The 12,481-nt window shown below is 40.5% G+C and overlaps 1 protein-coding gene across 7 annotated transcripts in view; it reads left to right on the top strand.

Moving 5' to 3' along the window:
* The window catches only part of TOX2 (TOX high mobility group box family member 2), a 256,169-nt gene that overhangs the window by 116,465 nt on the left and 127,223 nt on the right, over nt 1–12,481 (top strand). The window lies entirely within an intron of this gene.

Raw genomic sequence — 12,481 nt, 5'->3', positions numbered from 1 at the left:
GACTGATACAGAAGAGACATGTTTTGTTGCGTCTGGGGCAGATGAAGGTGTCTGGTTGTGCTGATGCTGGTGTACTGTGGTGTATCTGCTTTCTGTGCTCCTCCCAGCAGCCATTCCTCCTTTGGTCACTGCTGGGGCACACAACTTGACTGATTGTCTTCCGGTGCTGTGGTCATCTGCAAGGGATTCCCACATGGCGGGGTTAATGTTGCCAGCCTCCATGTCTCATTTGCAAACATCTTTGTAACACAGAGTTGGTCTGTCAATGGGCCTGGGGCCTGAAGCTAGTTCCCCATAGAGTACATCCTTGGGGATCCTGCCATCTTCCATTCAGTAGACATGACGAAACCAGCGTAGATGTTGCTGAGACACGAGTGCGAACCTGCTGGGAATGTGGGCTTGGGGGAGCACACCTTTGCTTGAGACTCTATCCTGCCATGTGATGCCCAAAATCTTCCTGATGCAGCACATGTGAAAGACATTGAGGCAGCGCTTCTGATGGGTGTAAGTTGTCCAAGACTCACTACCGTAAAGCAGCATGCTCAACACGCAAGCCTGGTAGACCTTCATTGAACAGACCCAATAGAACAGCAGCAAAAAACTTGGGAAGCAAAACATAGCAACAAGCAAAATGATAACCCTCCTACATTTCCAAAGACAGAAGGAAATATGCAGCATCTAAAGAAACACCCAATGATGGATATAATAATTTATTATTTCTAAAAGCTCCAGAAAATATATGCATTTAGGAATAATTCTAATATTCTAAATTAATGAAACTATTTTTTTTTTTATCCTTTCCGGACACCTATTCTTTTCTCTCCATAAGTAAAGAAAAACAGCCCAAGTGTCTTGTATTCTGCCTTGTTCTCTACCCCTTGATTAAGATCCTAATTTAGCCAGCACAGCAGTATATCATAATTTGGATAGCCATTCTGCCTCAGACAGGCACTTCTGAGACTTCCAATATTGGACCAAAATTATTCGTGCTGTGACGGCCCTACTGAGAATTAATTCTTTATCCTCTTTAGCAATATTTTTCTTATTGTAATTGGGAAGGTAAATTAAAGGGTCTAGGAGTAAAGTATACCCTGCCATCTCCTTTATGCTTTCTGCAGTCATTAAAAAAAATAAAATTGTACCCCTTTTGAATGTATTTGCCACGTGTGGAAAAATTCACCCTTCTGGGCTCCACATGCCCAACATTTTCATCATTTATTTTAAAAGCAATTTCTTCCTATGAGGTAACAGGATCATTACTGGTTAAATTGACATGTCTATGGCGAGCTCTTCCTAGGTATGTGAAAATCCCTGTGCCAATTTTTTTTTTTTTGAAGTTAACATTAAGTTCAAAGCCAGAATTCTTACACTTTCTTGAAATATAAAGTGTGGCATTAATGATAAGAAAGCACAATCTCACTTGCCTCGAGCATGGAGCTCAGGGCACAAAGGAGCTCAGTTAAGAGTCCAATATCGCTCCCCCTTCTCTATCATGATTTCTGGTTGGGTGCCCAGTCATCACTGCTGTGAGCTTTGTCATGGATGAAGTGTTCACGTCAAGCATAAGTCTCACACGAAAGTACTGAGCAACCACCACCTCCTGTCCAGGTCCAGAAACAAGGCCCTGCTCCCATATCTGACAAGAGTGACTTTGCGTTGAAGGTGTGAGTAAAATTCCAGGGCATCTCCTGCTGGAAGGAAATGCTCAGACATGGACAACATGGGCTGTCATGTGGGAATGGAGGGCAATGATAGACCCTTGCACCTTCTGCATGGAGCAAGCAGGATTGCACCCAGAGTTGTCATTAATGTTCATCAACTTATTAAAACAGGGCATAAAATGATACATTATGTTATTGCTACTTTTTTCATACATGTGTAAGTTTGAATTTTTATGTCAGTCAACTGATCTGTCAGTTATGGTACCACTTGATGTTCAGCACAGCCAAGAATCCTTATAAACTTGTGATAAGATAAGTTTTATTCTGGTTGGGGTTGTTTTTTTAATCTGAAATACAACTCATTAATAGCCTTTGCCATATCATACTGCACTGTTGGGTATTATAATTGGAAAATGTTGAAACATAAAATTTATCTTCAATATATTCATTTTCTAACGTTTGTTACTGGTTCAGAAGCTACAAAAAATTGTTTTTCCTAGCATTTTTCTTAGAAGGTATGATTTTTATGAAGGTCACCTGCATTATTTGTATTATTAATTCAAATAAATCTAATCTGATAATTTTTCCATGGATAATTACAGATGGTGCCTAGCCTGTTCTTTGAACGAACTAGATATTTTTACTTTTGTCATCTATGCTTCCATTATTTTTATATGTAGGAGCTTGTCTTAAGCTGAGGGCTTTGTTGTGAGTGGGGAAGCAATGGAGACATACAGCAAGAGACTTTGTGCGAATATCCCTCCATTTCAGCTTTTTGCTTACAGCACATTACCACAATAAGAAAAGAGAGAAGCATCTTCTCAACTCCCTTGCCTCACCTTTCAGTTAATAACAGTTGTGCCCAGGATTTCTTATGGACCAAAATTGTAATGGGTGTGAGCATTATGCATTAGAAATTATTTTTTCCTGAGTTCTCTTACTGGGGGTAATAATAATAACACACTAAAAACCACCTTCTACATAATTATCTCATTAAACACAGGAAATTATCTCATTAAAATGGGGTGGGGGTGGGAAACCCAGTTAAAAATACGTACCGGTAATCCAGAAGATACATTTGAAACAAAACTAAAACTAAACAAAATAAACACTTGTGGAAAGGATGCATTTATCCAGCTGGGAAATCCTGTCAGAACAAAAATGTCTTCAGTTGTTTCTAGGAAGTGCTGATAGTGGGCGCCAGTCATATCTCGACATATCTCTGTGGGGCAGCCACCATAAAAGCCCTGCTCTGAGGGTCTTTGCCTTCTGTACCACACTGTTGCATCCTGCTCTTCTGCATCTCATAAGGGTTTTGACATGGATAGGACAAATATCGGATGAGAAAAATGCTCCTTAAAAAGTCTTGCACGCTTCCCCAAATTTCCCCTCCCTCCACTCCTTGAGGAGGGCTTTATCTGCTGTAGATGGTCTTACCACAGGGTTAGCCACTTTTGGTGTGGCTACATGCATTAGCTATTGATTCAGGTTTGTTGTCTGCCAGTTGTCCACATCATTGTGCAGTACTCAGCAATTGGCTTTGAGGCTGCCACATGTGGTACTCTACCATCTGTTTGCTAACCATTGCTGTTAGTGAGGTTGTGCATTGTTTCGATCTCCTCCATAATTGTCCTCTATCTCTTCCTCTCTGTGCTATAGGCAAGAATTACTGTGCTTATGAGTGCTTTGTAGTAAGTAAGTACAACAACAATAAAGAATTGAAATGGGGAAATGTAAACTGTCTAAAAAATTAACAAGGGTAGTAAAATGATAATAATATATGGGGGGTTACATAAATTTATTTTTAATATATGCAGGCAGAAAATGACAACAAGGAAGAAAGGAATAACTGGTTAACAACAAGTCTATGACATGTACACCATCAAGAATGCTTGATGTAGCTAACATACTATATAGTTACAATATGCCTGCTTTTTTCCGTGATAAAACGTTGTGATTCTGTTTTTCATTAATCTCTTCTGCTCAGTCTCTAGATGCCTTGGGGAAGTGAAAATCTATTCTCCTCTGTTTGGAAAGCTTGTAGTATTACTGTATGAAGATTTATTTCAAGGGGGGGGGGCAAAATCTGAAGAAGCTGTACACTCTTGTAGAACCCAAGATGTTTATTTTTTTAAAAAATCAATTAATAACTAAGATTTGACCTTCCTCCTTTTAACACCTTTTTTTACTTAAAAAAAAACAACAACAACAAGCAGCACCCTCCATATATAAGATGGAAGGTCTGGGAAACCCAAGGTGGATGGTTGGCTAAAACAATCCAGTGAGAACTTTGGATGCTCAGTAGACAGAATGCTCTCTGACTGTTGAAGTGTGGAGGGGCTGGTATCAATGGGGGCATGGGGACATTTCCTAGAAGAAATGCTGACTGGCTGAAACCTGAAGCAGGAGCACTCCACAACATTTTGTTGCAAGTCCCACTTGACATGGCTAATAACCATTAACAGAACTGTTTTGAATTTGTGGATCAAGATTAATGCTTATGAAGAGAGGCTGTGGTAGAAATCGGGTGGAAATAAGACTTCCACAAATATGTTCCCAATGCGTTTATTCTAAGATTGCAATCTGATCATTTGTGATGTCCACTGAATGCTGGTACGTGGGTTCATATAACTGTGCATTGGCATCTTTCTGTCTCGGGAGACAAGACAGACAGATGCCAACACACAGTTCTATGAACCCATGTGGACATAAGAGTGTGTGTGGCTGAACTTAATTAGTTTATTGTTTAAGTTTATATTATATCCCTCAAGTTTGAAAACAAGTGGAGTAAACACACAAAGTAATCAACTAAAAAGACATCAGAATGTATAAAAAGAAGAGCACTGTCCCACACTAAAACAACGCAGTCTTATATTCCCTAACTTTAAACTGTTAATATATCTGATCAATAGCCTGGTTGCTGCTTGAAACACAACTGACAAGTTGTTTGTGTGAATAGACTTTCTTTACCTTGCAGTGAAGCAATGTTAACCATACCATCACAGATGTAAGGGGAGAAAGGTTTGATAGGCCTGCCCACAACCTGGTGTGTATGGGTTTTTGCCATCTCTTCCCTAGCTGCAGGTAGAGCACAAGGATGATGCATCCACTGGACTGTGAAATGCAGAGGCACAGTAGAATCTCTGGTTTTGGTGCATCAATAACTGTTCTAAGAGCTAATTCATATGTGAGATCAGCAGCAAGGTTGCTAGGATAGTTGGCTTGCAAACCAGTAGATGCATTAGGTTGCAACCTCAGCTGTGATCTATAGCAGCCATTCCATCAGGATGTGTGAGAAGGAGAGTGATGGAACTGCAAGGTCTCTCCATTAGCTCTGCTGAAACACCAGGAACTTTTTACTCCTTTGTGGGATGCCTTTATTTTTTCTTTTTTGGGCTTAACAGCAGGATAAAATTGCAGGTGACTATTATGATAATATGAATCAAGTATTAGAATGACTCATCTTCTTTAAACTGCCTTAAAAATATTACTTTTGATTCTAATATGAGAGCCAGTGTGGTGTAGTGGTTAAGAGCGGTAGTCTCGTAATCTGGGGAACCGGGTTCGTGTCTCCGCTCCTCCACATACAGCTGCTGGGTGACCTTGGGCCAGTCACACTTCTCTGAAGTCTCTCAGCCCCACTCACCTCACAGAGTGTTTGTTGTGGGGGAGGAAGGGAAAGGAGATTGTTAGCCGCTTTGAGACTCCTGAAGGGGAGTGAAAGGCGGGATATCAAGTCCAAACTCTTCTCTTCTTCTTCTAATAGAAACTATATCATTTTAAAAAGGTATATTGTTTAGATCTCTTAGCACTTGCCCCCCCCCATCCGCCCACATAAAAGTGTGTTTCCTTTTATTTTAATAGCAGCAATGTATGATAAAATTTGCTTTGGCTTCCTGTTCTCACCCTCATTAGTTTGCAATCTTGCCAATATTTACTTTGACATTGCTGTTTATTTACCAAAGCACCTTTTATTGCATTGGTCATAACATCATTGCTAATCACATACACATTGTATTAAAACAAGCACTCTATATATCATTTGTTGTTTGTTGAACCTTGTCTAACCCTACGTAAGTGCATTAAAACATCAGGAACACATCTTCAGAATCTCATTTGAGAGGGGAGTAAATAATCATGACAGCTATGAGTCTATAGCACACACAAGAATATCACTCAGTTTTCCCAGAGGGTTTTAACATATTGCTAACTCTTTACCCAGCAGTTCATCAATGTGGTGTGTTTTCTTTCCTTTTAGTCAGAAAATGTTGCACACTCCCCACTGCTAATGTAGCTAAAGACATGGTGGAGAATTAAATAAATTGACAAGCTTGGATGTCTGGCGGTGATGAGCTAAGTTTTTCTAATACAGTTCAGTGGGCAAATCACCTCACCCCTTGATTATTCCTCTTATGCTGTTCACAATTTGTGTCTTATATATGTTACATTTCTTCATGCTAATTCTGCAAGATTGAAATTATTTGATTCTTGAAACCATTTTCTTGGGGTAAGCAAATAAATACTGAACATATAAATACTGATAGGATGCATAGGAGCACAGGAAGCAGCCTGGAATTAAAAAGACCATCTCATTCAGAATTGTCTACCTGGACTGACAGTGGGTTTGCAGGATTTGAGACAGGGGTCTTCTCAGCCCTACCTGGAGTTGCCAGAAATTGCACTTGATGTTCTCTATTACTGATCCAGTACGGGAGATCAACTCATGTATAGTTCTGCATATAGGTCTATTTTCCGTATCAAGAGTCTACATACTGTGGCATGGTGGGGAGGGTGGAGGGGTGCCTTCAAATAGGAATTAGGGCTGCACATGTGGCTACTGGCATTGGATAAAAAATGGTACAGTGTCCAGTGGGCATTGAGGTCAGCTGCACATCCATGATCAAATGTGATGAAGCCAATACAAACCTCATTACCATTGCATGGTATAGAACAACAAGAGCTAATGTGATGCCCTCCAGATGTTGTTAGACTACAACTCCCATCAGCCTCAGCCAGCAAAGCCAATGGTTGGGGTGATGGGAATTTTAGTCCAACAAATATTTGGACATCTACTCCTGGTATAGAAGTTGGGGATGCTTTTTCTCATCCGCACTGTGATGCAGGTAGGAATAGGTCTTTTTATGTCTTCGCTGAAAGTAGTCCTAGCTTTCTGAAATATCCTGTACCCCTTTTCTGGCCAACTGAATTCCTCTTTGTGGACAGTATGATACATTAGCTGATGATACAGAAACCTTTATTTGAAAAATGTGCATTTGAAGGCTGTGAACTGATAAGGGCATTTCCTTGCAAGTAAGTTACACTGAAAGAAGGAGAATTTACACTCTGATAAGCTTTTAAAGACCAGGCTGCAAGACAACAAATCTTCCATTTCCACTGGAATTATTTTAAAATGTGTGGTTCTGGACTATAAATGTCTAGCTCAGTCGCCAACAACAGTCTGTCTGAACTGAGAAATAATCCTGTGAACACCAAAGGCATATAGCATAATAGAAATGCTGACAGACTCTTAGTCACAGCGGCACACAACTGCTGCATGAAAATAATTCCTGTTGTTCAATTGAATCAGAAGGGCATTTGACCCTCACAATGAGTCAAATACAAAATGTAATGCAATCCCCAACAGGAGCATCAGTATTAATGAAACTTGACATGTGATCAAACGGCCATGGCCATTTGACCCCAGAGATGAGTGAGAGATCTATTGTGTCTAATAAAGTTGGCAGGGTGTCATTCGTCACCCTAATCACTTTCTTTCTTTCTTTCTTTCTTTCTTTCTTTCTTTCTTTCTCTTTCTTTCTCTCTCTCTCTCTCTCACACACACTCAGAGGAGAATTTAAATAATGTAGATTGGATACCAGTATTCATGCATTTTGTGCAGTTGTTCAACATGATAGTAAGGTAGAAACCGAGACAGTGTACAGTATTACTGTGGTGAGCCAGTTTACTGCAATACAACAGCAGTAATCTCCCCACCAACCACCATGACTAAGATCACCCCACCTAGAGAAAAGAAAAAGGGTGGGAAGAGAGAACATGAAGAAGAAGAAACAAAACATGGCAAGCGAGATTAGGCAAAACTGGTGGGGGTTTCTTTTACTGTTCATACACTGAATTTGGTTCTACCCTGCAAGTTGGACATGGCGCTCACATTTTTTTTTGCTGTCTTTGTTGATAAATCACAAACCAAACAACTGTGAATGTGGTTTACAAAAATTCATTAACAATATTCTACAACATTTCAACACCTTCTAATACATGAAGTCTTAAATATTATATACAATGCCAAAATAATAATGACATGCGCACCTCAGTATCTCAAAGCCAAACGATCCAAATATTCCTGAAATAAGTCCATGAGAACAACCCTCTATGTGTGTACGTGTGCTGGTGCAATCCCTACAGAACTCCAACGAGATTTCAGTCTCTGTTTCATGAATCTTCTTCTGGTCAGCACGAAAAGGAACTGACTATACAATGGCAATTCAATGCTCCTCCAAATAGATCAGCTTCAACCTTAATGGCGCTTTAATCTTTTTTGAGAGAGAAAATATTTTTTGCTGTCAGCCAAAAATAGTTATTTCCCAACAGCAAGAGTTAAGCACTGTTTGTGTAAGTGTTTAAAATTCTGCATTCTTAGTGGTTTTTAAGCCATCCTTTAAACAGATGGCAAAGTACTAGGAACTTAGCTGTTGGTTTTGCTACTCCTCCACCACCCTTGCTTTTTAAAATGTACAGTTGCAATTGTAAGTTTAACCCATTCCCTGCCCCCCCCCCCATGGTAGAAATATTTGGAATATATGACCTTGTCACTTCAACCCTCACTCCCAGCTCTGAGACATTTTGTTGAATGAGACAAAGGAGAAGATTGGATCCCACTTCCATGTTCAGAAGCTAAGTGGGCTAGAAAGCACTCCAGAGCACACATAGCTGAAGTCTGTCCTCCTGAGACCTTGCCATTGCTTGCACACCACTCAGCCTGGTCTTCTCAGATAAATGCAGCCTCCTTGGTGCCGGACTTCATCCTTTTAGGCTAAACATTGTATATACTGGCTGACATCAAGTTCCCAGGGTTTCACTTTGAGGTCTCTCATAGCCCTACCTGGAGATGTTGAGCATTGAACTTGGGATCTTCTGCAGTACTTCATAGTCCCTATGTCAATGGTTTTGAATTTTGAGAAGGGGCAGGCTATAAGTCCAGTCAAAACTGTCAGTTCAGAGCTTTCTGCTCTAGGCAGAGGTGATTCTTGTCTTCACTGTGTCGAAGCAGCCTTAAACACAAAATAAATTCAAGACATCAGGGGAATTGTGTGGACAGCTTCCCTAGCACAGGCAAAGTAGGCTTAGGTCAGGTTTGAAGGAGAATTGAACAGCCATGCATTTTTGTGTATTCATGTATATATTTGTATGCTGCATGCTTACAGACACATCAGCATGTGTATCACAGCATCTCTTATCTTCACCTCCTTTGCATTTTGGTTTTCATGGAGCCACGGTACATACAGTGCTTTGCAGCTCTTGGGGGCTGTGGATGAGGTCAAATGGCCAGGTTTCTTGATCAGATGTCAAGATGCATTACCACCATGTCCTCTGTTGGTGCTGAATTACGACTTGCATTTGACTCATTTCTAGGGTCAAAATGTCCTCCTCATTTGATCAGATGGCAGAAATTGTATAATTTGTATATATCCCTGAGCCATATGGGCTCTGAGTGCTGCTGTAATGTGTTTTATAAAGGCACAGCTGTCTGGGTGACTTATTTAAAATGGGATTTTGAAGTACTGTTCTTGCTATTAAATGTCCTCATTCCAGGGTTACACAAGGTTTATCTGTTAATAAATAGCATTTAGGGCACTCATTTTGTAATCACAATAGTTTTGCTAGTTATGAAGCATGGGCCATTACAATAGAACTATGTTTGGTAAACAACCAATAACGTAAAAATAAATAATGGCATAATTAAGACCTAATGAGGATGCTGGAAATGACTGTGTGTTTGTTGCAAACCAGACAAAGCTTTTTTTCTTAGCACTCCAGATTATAAGAAATGCTATAAACATTTTAAATAAGTTGGGAGATACTGTATGCTCTGTCTCTCTAATTTTTCATTTGATAATGTTTTGCAATAAGACGTCAGTAAAGATTTGGATATAAAATAGAACAGGACTGCAGGCAGATAAATATAGCACTATTAAAGTGGTCCACCCACCATATCAAGGACTAAGACAAAGCCTATATCATGGCAACAAAATGCATTCAGAACTGTGATAGTTTTGGAACAATGTAGCCTGCATAAAGCGCTACGGAGTGATGCTTTGAAAACAAACAAAAGTATTTTTCACTTTGCTGTTTGGAAAACCTAGACCAAAGTTTGTGCTGGATAGTGTCATTGACTTCATGGGCTACAGGTCTCAAAGAGGTGGTGAAATTCAGTTACCTCTCATTCTTTGCCTGTGAAACAAGGAAGCAGCAACACAGAATGTACTGGTTCGGACACGTTAAAAAAGTACTGATTTTTTTTAACACGAGGCAGTACTGTGATGTGACTGCTACAAATGGAATCTTAGGCAGTATTAACAGAAGCCTAGTGACCATTTTATTCTGCTCTTGGCCAGGCTTCATCTAGAGCACTCTGCAAAGTTTTGGGCTCCATGTTTTAAGAAGGGCATTGATGAACTGAAGCATATCCAGAGGAGAGTGACAAAAGACAGAGAACATTTGTTATTTGTTGCTCCACCTTTGCTGGAGGTATTTATGCCATCTGTCAGAGATGCTGTAGTTGCATCTTGCAGAGCATTTTCTGCATTGATCAGGAGGGCTGAACTGGATGACCTGAAAGGTCCCTGCAAACCTGTGTGTGTGTGTGTGTGTGGTTTATAGTGCATGTATGCCATGGGATGATCACTCTGTGTGGAGGTGTGATTAGCCCCACCTTCCCGAAGTGGTTCCATGGTACAGTGGAAGCTCGGGTTGCGAAAGTGATCCATGTGGCAAGCACGTTCGTAACCTGCAGCGTTCGCAACCCACAGCGCCACACCTGTGCACGCACGGGTCACTGTTTAGTGCTTCAGCGCATGTGCAAAGCACGATCTAGCGCTTCTGCGCTCGCGCAAGCCCTGAAACCCAGAAGTAACCCGTTCCGGTACTTCCGGGTTCAGCGCGGTGAGCAACCCAAAATCGCACAACCTGAAGCATCTGTAACCCGAGGTATGACTGTATACATATTGGGGAAAAGATGAATAACCACACCAAGCCATTACGTCGTGCTTGGGGCTCAGGGATAAAACCATCAAAAAGTATTTATGTGTGGCTCGCATGCATATCTATGCCCACGAGGTTTTGATCAACAGATAGGGTTTTGCTTAAGAGATCAGGGCTGTAGTAAGGAGGAGAGAGAGGAGAGGCACATCAGTGGGTCTCCATGCTCTGTTTAGAATGCAGTCTCTCTTAGACAAGATTTTGGAATGTATAGGAAATCTATCACTTTTTGCCATGGATCAGATCCATAGATGAGCTGTGGGGAATTAAGTCCAGAGAGATTTTGATGACAAGTGGGATCTAGAAGCAATTTCACAGAATCATATAATTGTAAATTGGAAGGGACCCCAAGAGTCATCTAGTCCAACCCCCTGCAATGCAGGAATCTCAACAAGAGCATACATGACAGATAGCCATCTAACTTCTGCTTAAAAACCTCCAAGGAAAGAGAATCCATCGCCTCTTGTGGGAGTCTGTTCCACTGTTGAACAGTTCTCAGTGTCAGAAAGTTATTCCTGATGTTTAGTCAGAATCTCTTTTCTTGTAACTTGAATCAGGTCCTAACCTCTGGAGCAGGGATCTTTTTCATTATTATGTTATTTCAAAATATTACAACCCAATTTTCAGCTAGATGCACAATTTCCAAATTGGATAATGATAAAATCATTTAAATACCATGATCAGTAAAATAAAACCCAAACAACAACTGATAAAAAACGTAAAAGCATAAGAAGTAGCATTAAACAAAATTATCCTAGTAAAAACAGCAATTAACTGTGCAGTCCTGTGCAAGTCTATGCAGCAGCATGTCTTATTGTGATCAGCAGGACTTCCTCAGTTGAAAGTGTTCATGTACACTCTTAACTGGGAGTACATGCTGTTGAATTCAACAAGACTTATTTTTGAGCAGGCATGCGGAATATGCTCGGTTAACTGGTCAGTATGATTCTAATCTTTAGTTACTAAGCTAGGAATGCCTGGGGAAATAAGCAAACAAAAAAGCTTAAATCTATTACTTACCACTTCATAGACAAGGCATTCAATTGACATATCTGGAGAAGAAGTTCCACAACTAGGGTGCCAGTGCAGAGAAGGCCCCGTCTCCTGTCAGCATTTGGCTTTCCTCTAAAGTCAGGGGCACCAAGAGCAGGTTTTCCACATATCTCAATTTTCAGGGTCTGTGCATGTATTTTTTTCAAGTACATGCTTGAGAAAAGGTAAGCTTGGAAACCCAGTCTCCACTGCAGCATGTGGGGAGTAGAAGCTCAATCCTTTATTTTCTAGCTACAACACCCAGAAAAAACCTCCCTCTCACCCCAAAATTGGCACATACTGATATTGAAAAATCAATTGACATCAGTTTTGTTTTTTTAAAAAATAGTATCTATGCAGGAGGACTTTAACTATCATTTATCTCTAAGTTTTATAATAGCCACAGTTTATACCCTTGAGGGATATGGGTGGCACTGTGGTCTAAACCACAGAGCCTTAGGGTTTGCCAATCAGAAGGTTGGCGGTTTGAATCCCCGCGACGGGGTTCGGTC

Source organism: Podarcis pityusensis (genome assembly GCF_964106645.2).
Source record: "Podarcis pityusensis genome assembly, chromosome: 6".
NCBI lineage: Eukaryota > Metazoa > Chordata > Lepidosauria > Squamata > Lacertidae > Podarcis > Podarcis pityusensis.
This window is presented reverse-complemented; position numbering and strand designations above follow the sequence as displayed.